Source organism: Syngnathoides biaculeatus, chromosome 13 (genome assembly GCF_019802595.1).
Source record: "Syngnathoides biaculeatus isolate LvHL_M chromosome 13, ASM1980259v1, whole genome shotgun sequence".
Taxonomy (NCBI): domain Eukaryota; kingdom Metazoa; phylum Chordata; class Actinopteri; order Syngnathiformes; family Syngnathidae; genus Syngnathoides; species Syngnathoides biaculeatus.
Window position 1 is genome coordinate 21883517 of NC_084652.1, and position 12918 is coordinate 21896434.

The window sequence follows — 12918 nt, forward strand, 5'->3', positions numbered from 1 at the left end:
ATTTAGTTGATGATGCGGTTTTCCACAAAGTTTGATCCATCGAAGGCATTTTTCGTACTGGGTCTTCGGTTTTGGAAAGGGTACGAATCGAACTCCACCAACTTGCCTTTCAGGATACCTGTCGTCACTATTACAAAGTCCGTGACTACACCTCTTAACCATATTTTTTGTTAAATAACCCAAATACGCGATAAAACGCTAACAAAACCTATACTGGACCATGCAATGTTGTCTGAGAAAATGGCGGGAGCAAAAACGAGCTTTGGTTTATGCAGATCTCTGGCCTCTGATTAATCAGTGATGCAAATTGCGCAATATCCACGGAGGGGTCAATTCAGATATGTAGTGTAAAAAAAAGAAGCCACTGGTTTCTTTTAGGCAGCACACTTAACTTTCTCTAACAACGACCACTGCTCCGCCACACTCTTTTCCTAGTTTACCTTACTCCCCCCCCCCCTCCTTAAAGACATACACTCATAATTACAAATGTTACAGTACTTATACAGCCCATCAATGCGTTTTATAATGACAGCATACACAGTCTGGGCATCGTAGATCAAAGACGAGCTAGACATGCTGCTTATGTTTATTTTTGATAATAATGAAGAAAGTTAAAAAAGATATATTGATGTTTTAAGAAACATTCTAAAATAGATATAATGAAAAATAAATAACATTATTCATTTCAATGTCTATACGAAAAAAATAAAGGTGAGCGGAGAGGGCGTCATCCATGCACAAAGTTGCTGAAGTGTCATTCTACAACATCCAAGTGGTTGCCATATTGGCTGTATCCTGTCTGTGACGTCACCCAGACATTCGCGAATGAAAACACGCGGTGGAACCTACTATGGGAGATTAACACGCCCCTTCTGACACGGAAGCTCTTTTCGAAAAGGAGAACACCACACAACCGAGTGAAGTTACCGGGGCAATATTACACTATTGTTTCGAGCCATATTCAGATGATATGCGATCACAGCCAAACCGCCTCCCGTCTGATCCACTTCCGCGGCGGAGATGATCCATCGCAGCAAGCCGGTGTAGCTCATTTTCGTCGCCGAGGTGGCTTATCACGGAGCTGAGCCGTGCTGCTTTTGGGGGTTGTTCACAGTCACTGTATGCAATGAACAACACCGTCGAGCCGGGGTGCTTTACTGCGGGTTCGTCTCACGCGGCTGAGTGCTAAATTGTGGCAGCGTTCTTCAGAGCCCGTGTGCTTCCCTGGTGAAGCGACGCAGCAGCCCGATGCCATCTGCCGCGCACATTGACACATTTTGTACGCGGATCTTTTGTTACGTTATGAGAGACGGATTACGTGGTCCGTCCCAAACTGTTATTATTTTTAGTAGCTGTATACACACATACCTGTCATTTGGAACCCACGAAGCTCTCGTCCTCTGCACCCGTGGAATCCATTTTTCACAACGAACCGGGTCTCTTGCAAACTTATCAAGGGTAAATCCATCATACTGAGTGTTCAAGCAATGTCCAGCAATGCAACGAGGCGGCATTTTGGCTAACACGAAGGAGCAACGAGATACCTTCCTGGAGGTAATACTAATGTAAACAAACGAGTCCACTTGAGAGCGGGTCTGTCCTTTACGTCACTTCCTGCTTCTTCTTGAAAACAAATCCCTCAAGAGGATTTTCATGGCGGGAGTTACAAAAAGCTGTATGTCAAAATCATGTTATGTGGTGAAAAAACGCATGGCTCCATGACAGCTACCGTTTTTTTCCATTAATAACATACTAAAAATAAAGGTGGGTATGAAGTTTTGGGGAAAAAAAAAAGTCACGTTCAAACTGTTTGATCTAACAGATTATTAAAATGGTCTTTTCAAAAAAAGCTCTTGTCCTTTGCACCTGTGCAATCCATTTTTCACGACTAACCGGGTGTTTTGGAAAAGTGTGGAGAGTGAATCCATCCTCCCAAGTGTTCGAGCAATATCCAGCAATACAACGAGACGGTATTTTGGCCAACACACAAGAAAAAACAGCTTTTTTTCCAGCCGGTAAAGCTGCTATCAACACACGAAGCTGCCTGTGTGGGCGTCTGGAAAACACGTCACTTCCTGATTCTTCTCCAAAACGAATGCCTCCAGAGGATTTTCTTGGCAGGAGATACAAAAATTCATATACGACGACATTGTGATGTGTGGTGAAAAAAAAATATGGATGGGTCCATTCCGGCTGCCTTTTTTTTCCATTAAAAACATACTAAAGATCATGCTTTACGTGCCAGTTAACCTTTAAAAGATTATTTCTATGTAGAATTGACCCTCCAATCTGAAGTAATATTATTATGACATATTTTGGAGATTTGAAAAAAAAAAAAAAAAAAAAAAAGAAAATAAAGAATATTTTTGAAGTCCACGCAATATCTGGATATGTGCCAGCTTTCACAGCCAGACCCAGAAGAACGTCCGGTGACATCACCCGGGCTGAGCATTCCAGACCAGACCATTCTTTCCAGCTAGAACAAGATACTGAAATGTTCCCAAAACTGAAACAACAATGAGGAAAACGCACCCAGATTTGTCGCTCTTAAACCTCCTGTGGGGTAATTTAACTATTATTATTATAAATATTAAATGTTATTTTTGTTTTGTTTGTAATTATTTTTCACAAAAAAAAAAAAAGCCACAAAATGCCAGATAGTAGAAGTTCTCTGGTCGATGAAAGCGTAACCACAAGCAATGGGGTCAGAACAGGAAGCAGTGTAGACGTAGCAAACGCTGATTGGCTGTCAGTTTTACAGCTGGGGCCATTGGAATGTCCGAGAGAAGAATTCGATAATAGTTTCCAATTTAGAGATGTGTCTTGGTGAAATCTGTCGACAATTTTGGCATTAAAAGAAACACTGAACCTCATCTACTAACTTTTAATGTGTGCTCCCATTCCTATTTTTTTTTACCAAAATCCTCCTTTAATAAATAGACTCTTATGGCATACTAATGAAAATTGTACAGCATTTTGCCATCATAGTGAACATTGTACAGCACTCGACTGATTATTATCCACTGCATATCAATTGCAGTCTGAAAATTCTAGAAGGGGGATTCCCCCAATTTCCGTCCCGTCAACCTTTATTTTTGCACCAAATGGCATTTTGAGTTTTTCCTTACCTGATTCGAGATTTAAATTAGGCGGCGGCAGTCATTGCTAACTGTTGGCCTATGAAGCTCTTTGAGATCACACCCCCAACAGACTCATAAGTGTATTCACTATAGTATTGACCAATACCGCGAGTACTTCTGATATCGTTTCAATTAACACAATGACAAAGAATTAAAGATTTTTCTCCCTTTATGACTCGTTTATGAGTCAAACCACTGCAGGGTGACGCCAACTACTTCCCGTCAGATTATTATTTTTTTTTTAGTGGCTCGTAACTGCAGCCATCACTAGTGTCCAATACATTAAGATAAGGCCGGTATTGTTACTTGCCCATCCCTAACTACATAAAAAGTTGAAAAAAAATATTAAGGATTTTAGACATTGCAATGGCATTTTACTAGACTTCATTGGTACGTGGTTCATCAAACAAACTTGGAATAGTTTTTTTTTGGGTTCCCGTTTACAAGGAAAGTGCAGCCTAAGCGAGTAGTCTTAAAAAGGGTAGTGGAGATTGGAATCTCCAGCATTTTCAAATATTTAAGCAGCCCCTTACTGCCTGTAAAAGATGTTTTTTGCGTCACTGCTTTGTGTACAGTAACAGTCACCAGGGATCGAATTCAATGGAAGGGATGACATCTAACCATCCAGCATGCTGGATGAACACAGCGTTTTGTGTCAATTATTTCTTCAGTCATTCTATTTGTTTTATGATCTGCTAGTTAGGCTATTTTGCTTTCTGTGGGGTGAAGATTTCAGTTTTGATATGACAAATTGTTGGTGTGTAGGGCAATGTAAGCTTCTTCTACTTACAGATCTAAAATTCAATTGTTCCTCACTACCTAGAGAGCGCCATCATATGGTAGCTTACATAGATGATAAAACGTGCTAGCAGTCAATCTAATCACGTAACCGGTGTGTTCGAGTGTTTTTCATTGAACAAGTAACAACATTTACAGATGTTGGAACTCAGCGTGCACATAAGGCACATGACATGGTATAGAGCACTGTCTATTTAGGAGAGAATTTAAGATTTCTAAGTGCACCTTGCGGAGGTGAAAATACAGCGGTAACTTCTCTTCTTCCTTTCCTTTCGGCTTGTCCCGATTAAGGGTCGCCACAGCGTGGCATCGTTAACCATCTAAGCCTATCTCGTGCATCCTCCTCACTAACACCCACTGTCCTCATGTCCTCCCTCACAACATCCATCAACATTTTCTTTGGTCTTCCTCTTGCTCTTTTGCCTGGCAGCTCCATCCTCAGCACCCTCCTACCATGTCCAAACCACTCTACTTACAAAATTTATTCAGTCGTTCCGTGTGGTGAATTTTTCGTAAGTAGAACCCCTTTTTCAATGTAAATGACTACTCTGTTCCAAGCCCTCACCCCAAATAAGCATTCAAAGTACATCATGTAAATAATAATTTTGTATTGGGTGACTATGCGAAGAAAAGGTGAGACGCAAAAGAAAATCGAATGTGAGATTGTGGCGGTAGACAGAAAATAATCCATCAAAAAGCACATGGAAGAGTTTTGGGATGTGGGAGAGTTGTGCAGTTCCCAGAGATGAAAGAGCTGCAACAGATTTTAGCCGAACGGAGGGCAAGAGCCTGCACTATTAACACTGTGAAGGTTCACCTCAAAGCTGACAATAATGAGGAATAAAGGCAACCATGACTCAAAAAATGTTTCCTCACAAATGCCATGGATGGCACAGAGGATACCATGATGTGGGAGGAAGATGAGATCACTGTACATGATGCAATGCAGGAAGCACCGGAACTGAACCATGTCATCAATGATGAGTTCCAGAGCCATCCACCAAAAGGTAGCTACTGTGGATCTTTTTTCAGATTGGAGATGAGTCAGATGCTTCTTTTGAAAGCTTGGCCAAGGGTGTGTAATGTAGTGGATAAACTGCACTATGCACAAACGTTTAAAGCTGTAATATTTAGTGCAAAAAAAATTTTTGCACATCGTTAGTTAACCAGTGCTAAATGATTTAAGACCGTAATACTTATTGACAATATTAATATCATGTTATACCATCATTGAGCATTTATTTTAGTTTATTGAGACATTACCGCTACATCAGCACATGCACAAAGATTATGAATGATTGCTGTCCAGACAATTTTTTGAAAAACAATATGAGTTCAAACTAAAGTATAAACCAAGCAAAAAAGAAATACAATATTTTGAGCATACGCCTAACAGAAAATTGGTGGTGTGCATTGTACATTAGTAGAAGGGTTTTCCTGACTTTTTTCGGTCAAGTTTGTTGGTGTGCGTTATACTCAGGATGCATTCTGCACAAGAAATTACAGTATGACAATTTCACGCAAAGGTTTATATACACTTGACTTTTTCAGGTTATACAGAACTGTCATGTTTTCTACTTCTGCACTACACAACGTACAAAAACAAATTGTGCACAAAAAAAGATGTTTAATTGCTCAAAAACTGCCATACAACATTTGTTCACATGGGCATGAAAATACAAACACTCTAAATGCTTTAATTGCATATTTCTACTTCTTGCTGAAGCGACAAATCATTTAAATGAAATTTAAACTAATCAATTCAGTCTAAAGAATCAGAATCGAAAGGTGAGGTTCTTACCTCTCAGCCATACTGTCTTTTAGTATAGGTTCCCACAAAACAGTTTTATTTTTCTTTATTAAAAACATACAGTTTGGAGGCTTTTTAGGGGCCGAAATGTATTTGTACTGATTTTAATGGGCAAAATTGATTTGATATCAACTGCAGCTAGTTTCCACAAAAAAAAAAAACAACAGTAAGCAATCACTTGAAACATTTTTTACCAATAAAAATAGCACTCTACAGACAATGATAAAAGGGGGCAATAAGAAACATAGAGTTTTAATTAAGTAAGCCACCATATTTTTTTTAAAAGGATAATGATTACATTCCAGTGACTACAGTTATATCCGTCAACATCTGTTGCTGCATTGTGTGTTAAAATACCCAATTGTTAATGGTTTATAACTCCCGGAACATTGATGCCATCAAGAGCATTTTGCATTATGCAAGGGACTTACATGAGTTATGGGTTTGATTAATCTTCAACTGGAACTGATAAAAGATAAAACTGCTTGAAACAACTACTTAGCTTCCTTTTGAAGAAGTGTTCATTTCCTGCTTGAGAAGTTCAATGCCAAAATTTTCCACTCGTAGTTAAGATTTTTGCTCACATCTTAAAAAAATAATAATTAAAAACTGCGGTGATTTCAAACATTGAAAAATAAGTCAAGGTACCATTTTGCAAGTAAATTGATTTGCGAATCATGAAACAACATAACACTTGGGAGCAAAGAAAAAAGTCTGCATTATCGCACTTGCACCTTGTAGTATGTATGCAGGTTTGAATACTTATATTTTCTAGGTTACAGGACTTTTCCCACTTAACCCCTATTAAGCAAAGCAAATTTATTTGTAAAGCGCATTTCATACACAAGGTAACTCAATGCACTTTACATGGTTAAAAGCATTCAAACAAAAAATTTGATTTTAAATTTTTTTAGGCTTTTAGTCCAAGAAATATCACTGAAAATTAAAAGACACGTGAGAAAAAAAAAACTTTTTAACCTGGATTTAAAAAAATTCACACTTGAGGCCGACGTCACCTCAGTTGGCAACTTATTCTATTTTTTTGCGGTATAACAGCTACATGCTGCTTCACCATGTTTGTTTTGGACTCTGCACTCCATTATTAGACACGAGTCAGTTAATCTCAGAGCCCTACTGGATTTGTATTCCATTACCATTTCTTTCATGTATTCAGGTACCAAAACCATTTAGTGATTTATAGGCCAGTGGTAGAACTTTAATATCTGTTCTAAAACTGACTGGCAGCCAGTGTAAAGACGTTTGAATAGGGAGCTATAAGCTCTGACCGCTTTGTTCTGGTCACAACCCGTGCTGCAGCTATTAGGCTTTATACGATCAGGATTTTTCTAGACAATCACCAATCTTAAAAAAAAAAAAAAACAACCAATCCGAGCACAAACTACTGTAGAGCAATGCATCTAGAGTATTCAAATGACCCGTTCATTTACTGTATATACTTGTTTATTTCATTGCTCAAAAATTTATACTTGCAATAAATAAGTCTTTGTTCATCCATCAATGCCAGTCAGGTATAGTGACTGACAGATCAAATGAATGGTCTTCTATGATATGGAAGACACCTTTTGTGACATTTTTGTTTGTTGATGTGCAGTGAGATTTTTTTTAAATTGTAAATATGTTCCTTGGCCCTATAAAAGTTTGGAAATCACTGATTTCAGTTAGGTCATGTATTTATATAAGAAATAATGGATGCTAAAATACTGTAATTCAATTACTTCACCCACACCAAAACTATAGCACATATAGAAGTATGTGAACATACCACAAGCAGGCCTTAAACAAAGCACCAGTGACCACCAACATACGTTTTTCCACATTTTGTTCTTATAATACAGTCAAAGCGATCTATTTGTCATCGCTATGGTAGCCAGTGTTTGACGCATTTAAGTTGACAAGATAAAGATGATGATCAATACCAATGATCGTTAAAAAAAAAAATGGTGCAACAGTTCTCTGTCTTTTTGCGCCTTGCGATTGACTGGCAACCAGTTCAGGGTGTACTCTAACTCCTGCACGTTGACAGCTGGCATAGGCTCCAGCACTACCACAACCATCATGAGGATAACCGGCTCAGAAAATGGATGAAAGGACATTTTATTGGCTGTTGGATATTTACAGTATTATGTCAAAAGATAGCAACAAGCCTAAAAATAAACCGGATATTGGATTTAAATATATTGTGCACGATGGTGATGCAGAGTAAATGTCTTTTGCGGAGCAGATCATAGATGTCATTGACTGGATCGTTGAATTGTGAAAAAGGCAATCAGCATAAAACGCGAAATATCGTCCAATTACATTAAGATCGGTGTAAAGTCCAACCCCTACAGAGTATCTAAATAGGTAGGTGGTGTTGTAGGTGTTAGTTATAGAGCTCCTGCACGTGACGTCACTATTTTCACAGCGCCATATTGCCGGTCAAACGGAGCTGCTCGACACTGTACCAGAGGAGAATATTTACAATACCAGAGACCTGTTGTGCTGTTGGTTGTCACAACAGACGAGATAGATATTCAAAGAGAGCATTCTATGGAATACCAGCTAAAAAGACCACAAAATATCGATGGATTTCAGCAATTAATCAAGCAAACAAAGACACACGACTGTGTAGCGATCACTTCTTTTCAGGTAGGAATTATTCTTCTCAATCTCAAATTCCCAAGTAGTATTTATAATGCCAAGTTGGCTCATTCAAGAACGTGTATTTAAAAAAAAAAAAAAAAAAAAAAGTGTTGCAGAGGTTTACAGAGGTTAAAAGCGGCCACAATCGCTTGTGTGTATGTTCGTGGAGACGACTTCGTCTCCCCCCCCATCATAGTTAATGAAAGAGTTTGTGTAAAACCAGGGGTAATCTATTTAAATATTGGTATTTGTATTGAATACTAGCTGGGGAAAACCCCCCAAAAAAACAATGGATTCCGGTAAAGGTTAACATGTAACCGAACATTTCCGCATTCACGAGCTGTCAGCCCGTCACTATGTGGGATTTATTAGTACGCATTATTTGTATGCATCCAGACTTTTATACGCTTTCAAATCTTTCCGTGTAAATCTCGACAACATACTCACCAGATACATGTGTATATCGAGTAGACAAACACAGGCGGAAGCGAATTAACAGTCAAATTTCTTATCAGCGAAAACATCGACTTCGGAATTACATACGGGTCCTCTATGCCGAGTTTATCTAAATCTTTCCAGGTACCTTCATTTATTTTCACCTTCAAAATGTCCAACGGTATTGGACAGGACTCTGGGCCTCGCATTATAAGACTGTTGCGTCGTCTTCAACCGATTTAGCATTGAGCAATGCTTAACTTGACTTGCAATATGGCAAGGTAAACAAAAGTCACGTGATTTTATGATGTAGGTGCACAAGCTCTATACGGGCAGCTGGGTTTCCAGGCAGGCTATAGTGATTTACTACTGCTGCTGGTTCATTTTTTGCACCGATTCATCACCACCTCATCTTGGTGGCAGTCTGAATCCATCTTGAAAGTGCATAAATGTAGTCACATTTGCAGTGTTTTCAAATGAGACACTATACTTGTTCATTTTTAACAGTTAAGCTTTTCAAATATTAGAACTCAGTTTGGGTCTTCAACTTTTAAACACTAAAATATATAGTTCCACAACAGAGTTTTAAGTTTGATAAAGACAGCATGTATCTCCTCTGTTTTTGCTTGTCAACGAGTCTTAAGCAAACTTGTGTTGTAGTTGGGGTCCAGCGGGTTTTACAGGTTCATACATATTCACACTAGTCACATCAGAGCGGTTTAATCACTACACGAGAAGCAGTCCACTTTTGTTAGGAGGGAAATAAACCACCCGAAACAGACAAGTACAAGTAGGGGGCATGGACCAAATAGACGGAGGGGCAAGTACATCTGGGCACCGTGGACCAAATAGACGATACAGTGCAGACAAAATTGAGACAATATACACAATTGCTCATCTTGGAAAAAGGCTAAGACATAACATTGACATGACAAAAACAAATATCTTTTTATAAGAAGCACAAAAAAATGTAAATTAACTACTGTTGCAATTGCACCTAGGTATTCTCATACTGGATTGGGACGATTTTTAAATTGCAACTTTTTCAGTGTGCTGAAATCTGACGAACTCTGAACCAGACTCACCAGCACAACTGACGAGTAGTCATAAGATGCAAATAACACTGGAGAGGGTAAAGTTACTTTTGAGCTCAGCCCAACAACCCCCCAAACAAACCAAAGTAGTTTTAGTTTGAAAGGGTCTCCATTGAAACCACAAGAAAAGAAATGGAGGAAAGAGCCATAGCAGTGAACATCTGTTATGTGCCTGTGTGTGTGGTCGGGGCCTCTTATCTCTCTCTCTCTCTCTCTCTCTCTGTGGCCGGCTGAACATGACTAGCTGCCATCTTGGCTCACATACACAAGGTAGTAAGTGGGGGGAGCGGCCCCAAGCTCGACGGCAGACAGGAGGCGGAAAAACAACCATGCTGCACATTTGGACACTGTTTTCAACCAATCGACACATTATTTGTGCTTGAAACTTTAAAACACCAGACTTTGTTTTGTGGAAAGTTTATTTTAAAAAAATAAATTAATTTTAAAAAGCCCATACCATGTTCTGCCAGCGGTATGGTGAGCATGACGCAAGTTGAAGGATGACAGAACATAAGAGTACCGATAGCACAAGCGGCACTCGGGAAAAAAACGCTCCGGTAAAATGCTGAACAAAATGTGCTTAAGTCAATGTAGTTTAAGGAATTAGTGCAAAAGAAGTGGAGCACATGGGTTTCGGCAGGTGTTTTGAGCCGCAAAATTCTCCCGTTCCTGTTGAGTAACAAGTGTAACTCAAGTGATAGCCAAAGTTGGGCGACGGGCGGAATTTGACACCGCAAAAATGTTCTCCGCCGAAGAAAACCAAAAGAAATATGAATATCTACAGGCAGACTTTGTGCGTTTCACTCACCTAAAGTAAATGCGAAGACAAAGTAAACTTAAGTTCCCCGAGAGCGAAGCATCCTCTGATAAGCGCCCCAAGCAGGTTAGTAACTAGCTCGGGGGCTAATAAGTCCACAATGGAGATGCGGGCTGGCTAAAAAACAGGCTTGCTCAACTTGGACGTATGTGACCTAGCACTGGGCTAACCTCCAACGGCTAGCGAGGCTAATTAGCCTATCAGTGGGGTTTCGCACGTCGTTCCCAACAGAGTAACTAGCACCGTTTGATCATATGTTTAAGTGCTAAAACTGCTTACTCCCCACACCGACTGAATAAAAAATAACTTGCTTAGACTTCCCGTGTGTTGTTAACCACGTTCAAATTGGTAAAATGTGAGAAAAAAACAGGGCGAACGACGCTGTTAATATAGATGACCGCCTGGCCTCACTCACAATTCCCCCCTCCTCTCCTGTCCCTTCCGTCCAATAAAACTAGCGACTACTACGGGTATTTCACGATGTTCCTATCAAATGTGGACCCGTATTCCATCAAAATTTGACTTTTAACCAAACTGTAGGTGAATGTGGTCATAAACGACATCTTGGGGTATGTTTTGGGTATTTTCTCCGCTGGGAAGCTCCCGAAGAGATTTTATCATTGAGTCGGCCAGTGACTCACCTCTAGGCTCACTCGAGCCACCTCGTGTCTCCTGAACGCTCCGACACAATTAGCTAACCATGCTAACAGACGCACTTCGCCACTCAGTCAAGTCAATGCTTCACAAAGGTAAAACGGGACAAACAGACACTAAACAAGAAAGAGACAGGTTCGCCAGGCCGTCCTGGGTAAACGAAAAAAATCTTCACACTTTCCGAATAACTATTGGAAAGTGGGTTGTGTGTGTGCGTGTGTGTGTGTGAGATTAGCGGGTGGCCAAGCTAAACTGGCTTTTGTTAGCATGGCTCCTACACAATCTTCAATGACTTTATACTTGCATGACGAATACAATTTGGCGAGAAGACACTCATCGACGGGATGATACGATTTGCCGCAAATTATCTCTGAATCAGAAGCCAATCTCCCTCACGCTCCGCGAGTGCGTTCAAAAGTATTGAAAACTTGCCATTCACCCAAAGGAAAGGCTTCTAATTCATAGATACGAGTTGCACATTAACTGCTAAACTCAAGTACCATTGATCCTCGAAACATTTTCATTAAAAATGTGAATTTAAAAATCATCTTACCCTGCAAGATCGGTCACTTCAAGATTTTTTTTTTCAAGAAAATCAGATCCTCGTTAGTGGTTTCAGTATCTCCGTTTGCTCGGGGGGTAAAAAAAAAAAATCACCGTGGTCCTTACTGGCTTTAAATAAACAGGAGGGGTGGGGGGAAAAAAGTAGTTTTTGAATATTTATCTTGAAATATATCTCCGGTGGGTCTTGCAAGTGCGACCTCGGCGACGAGTGCACGTTGCGCTTGTCTCCTTTGTTAATTTCACTCCAATCGAGTTTAATCCGATCGATCTGTCGGCTGGTCGCTGGCGTTCCCGAGTCCTCCCCTCCAGACACTCGCTCACCTTCCTCGGCCAGGGGGTGCGCGCTCCCGAGGACCTCTCACACAGAGCAGGCGGCGTGCGCGGTCACTGACCCTGTCGTGCCCGTGTGACGCTCGCTGCTGCGATGTCAATTTATTTGGATTTTAACCGAAAATCGTGTTGAACAAGTCCCTTTTCGAGTTAACAATAAGCAAATAAGTAAACTGTATGTTTAAAGGCTCTGAAGTCCGTCTAAATACACCGGTTGAATGAGAATATGAATGCTTGCAGAAAGCTTTAGAAACAGCAAAATTGTTTGCCCCAAAAGATTTTTTAAACTATCTTCACTGTATAATTTAAATGAGCTTGATTTTTCAAAACGACATTAATACTTGTCAAATTACGTGACCTTTTTTTGCAATCAAGTTGATTAAACTTTCATCACGTTTTATTTCAAATTCACGCAGGAATAGCTTTCCAGAATAAGTCAAAGATGAATAATGGTTTACTCACCTGCCTTCCATGTCGGCAACGAGCGTCCGACGGGGTGGGGGGTTACAGTATTTGCTTGAATAGCCCCCCTGCAACTTTCATGGCACTGGAACACTGTCATTGGAGGTTTCATTTACTGGTACTTGATAAATTATTGCAGCATCCCACAACTTTTGATAAGTTACAAGATAC

At 40.0% G+C, this 12918-nt stretch overlaps 1 protein-coding gene across 3 annotated transcripts in view; it reads right to left on the minus strand.

Annotated features, from left to right (window-relative positions):
- The window catches only part of chd7 (chromodomain helicase DNA binding protein 7), a 131418-nt gene extending 119043 nt beyond the window's left edge, over nucleotides 1-12375 (minus strand). For 2 of the 3 annotated variants that reach the window (XM_061839886.1, XM_061839884.1), the window contains exon 1: nucleotides 11945-12375. The gene's annotated coding sequence lies outside the window, so the exon portion shown is untranslated. Of the gene's footprint in view, nucleotides 1-10728; nucleotides 11457-11944 lie in introns of those variants that run through there. The other variant, XM_061839885.1, reaches the window with a different exon arrangement.
- Between the last annotated feature and the right edge of the window lie 543 nt (nucleotides 12376-12918).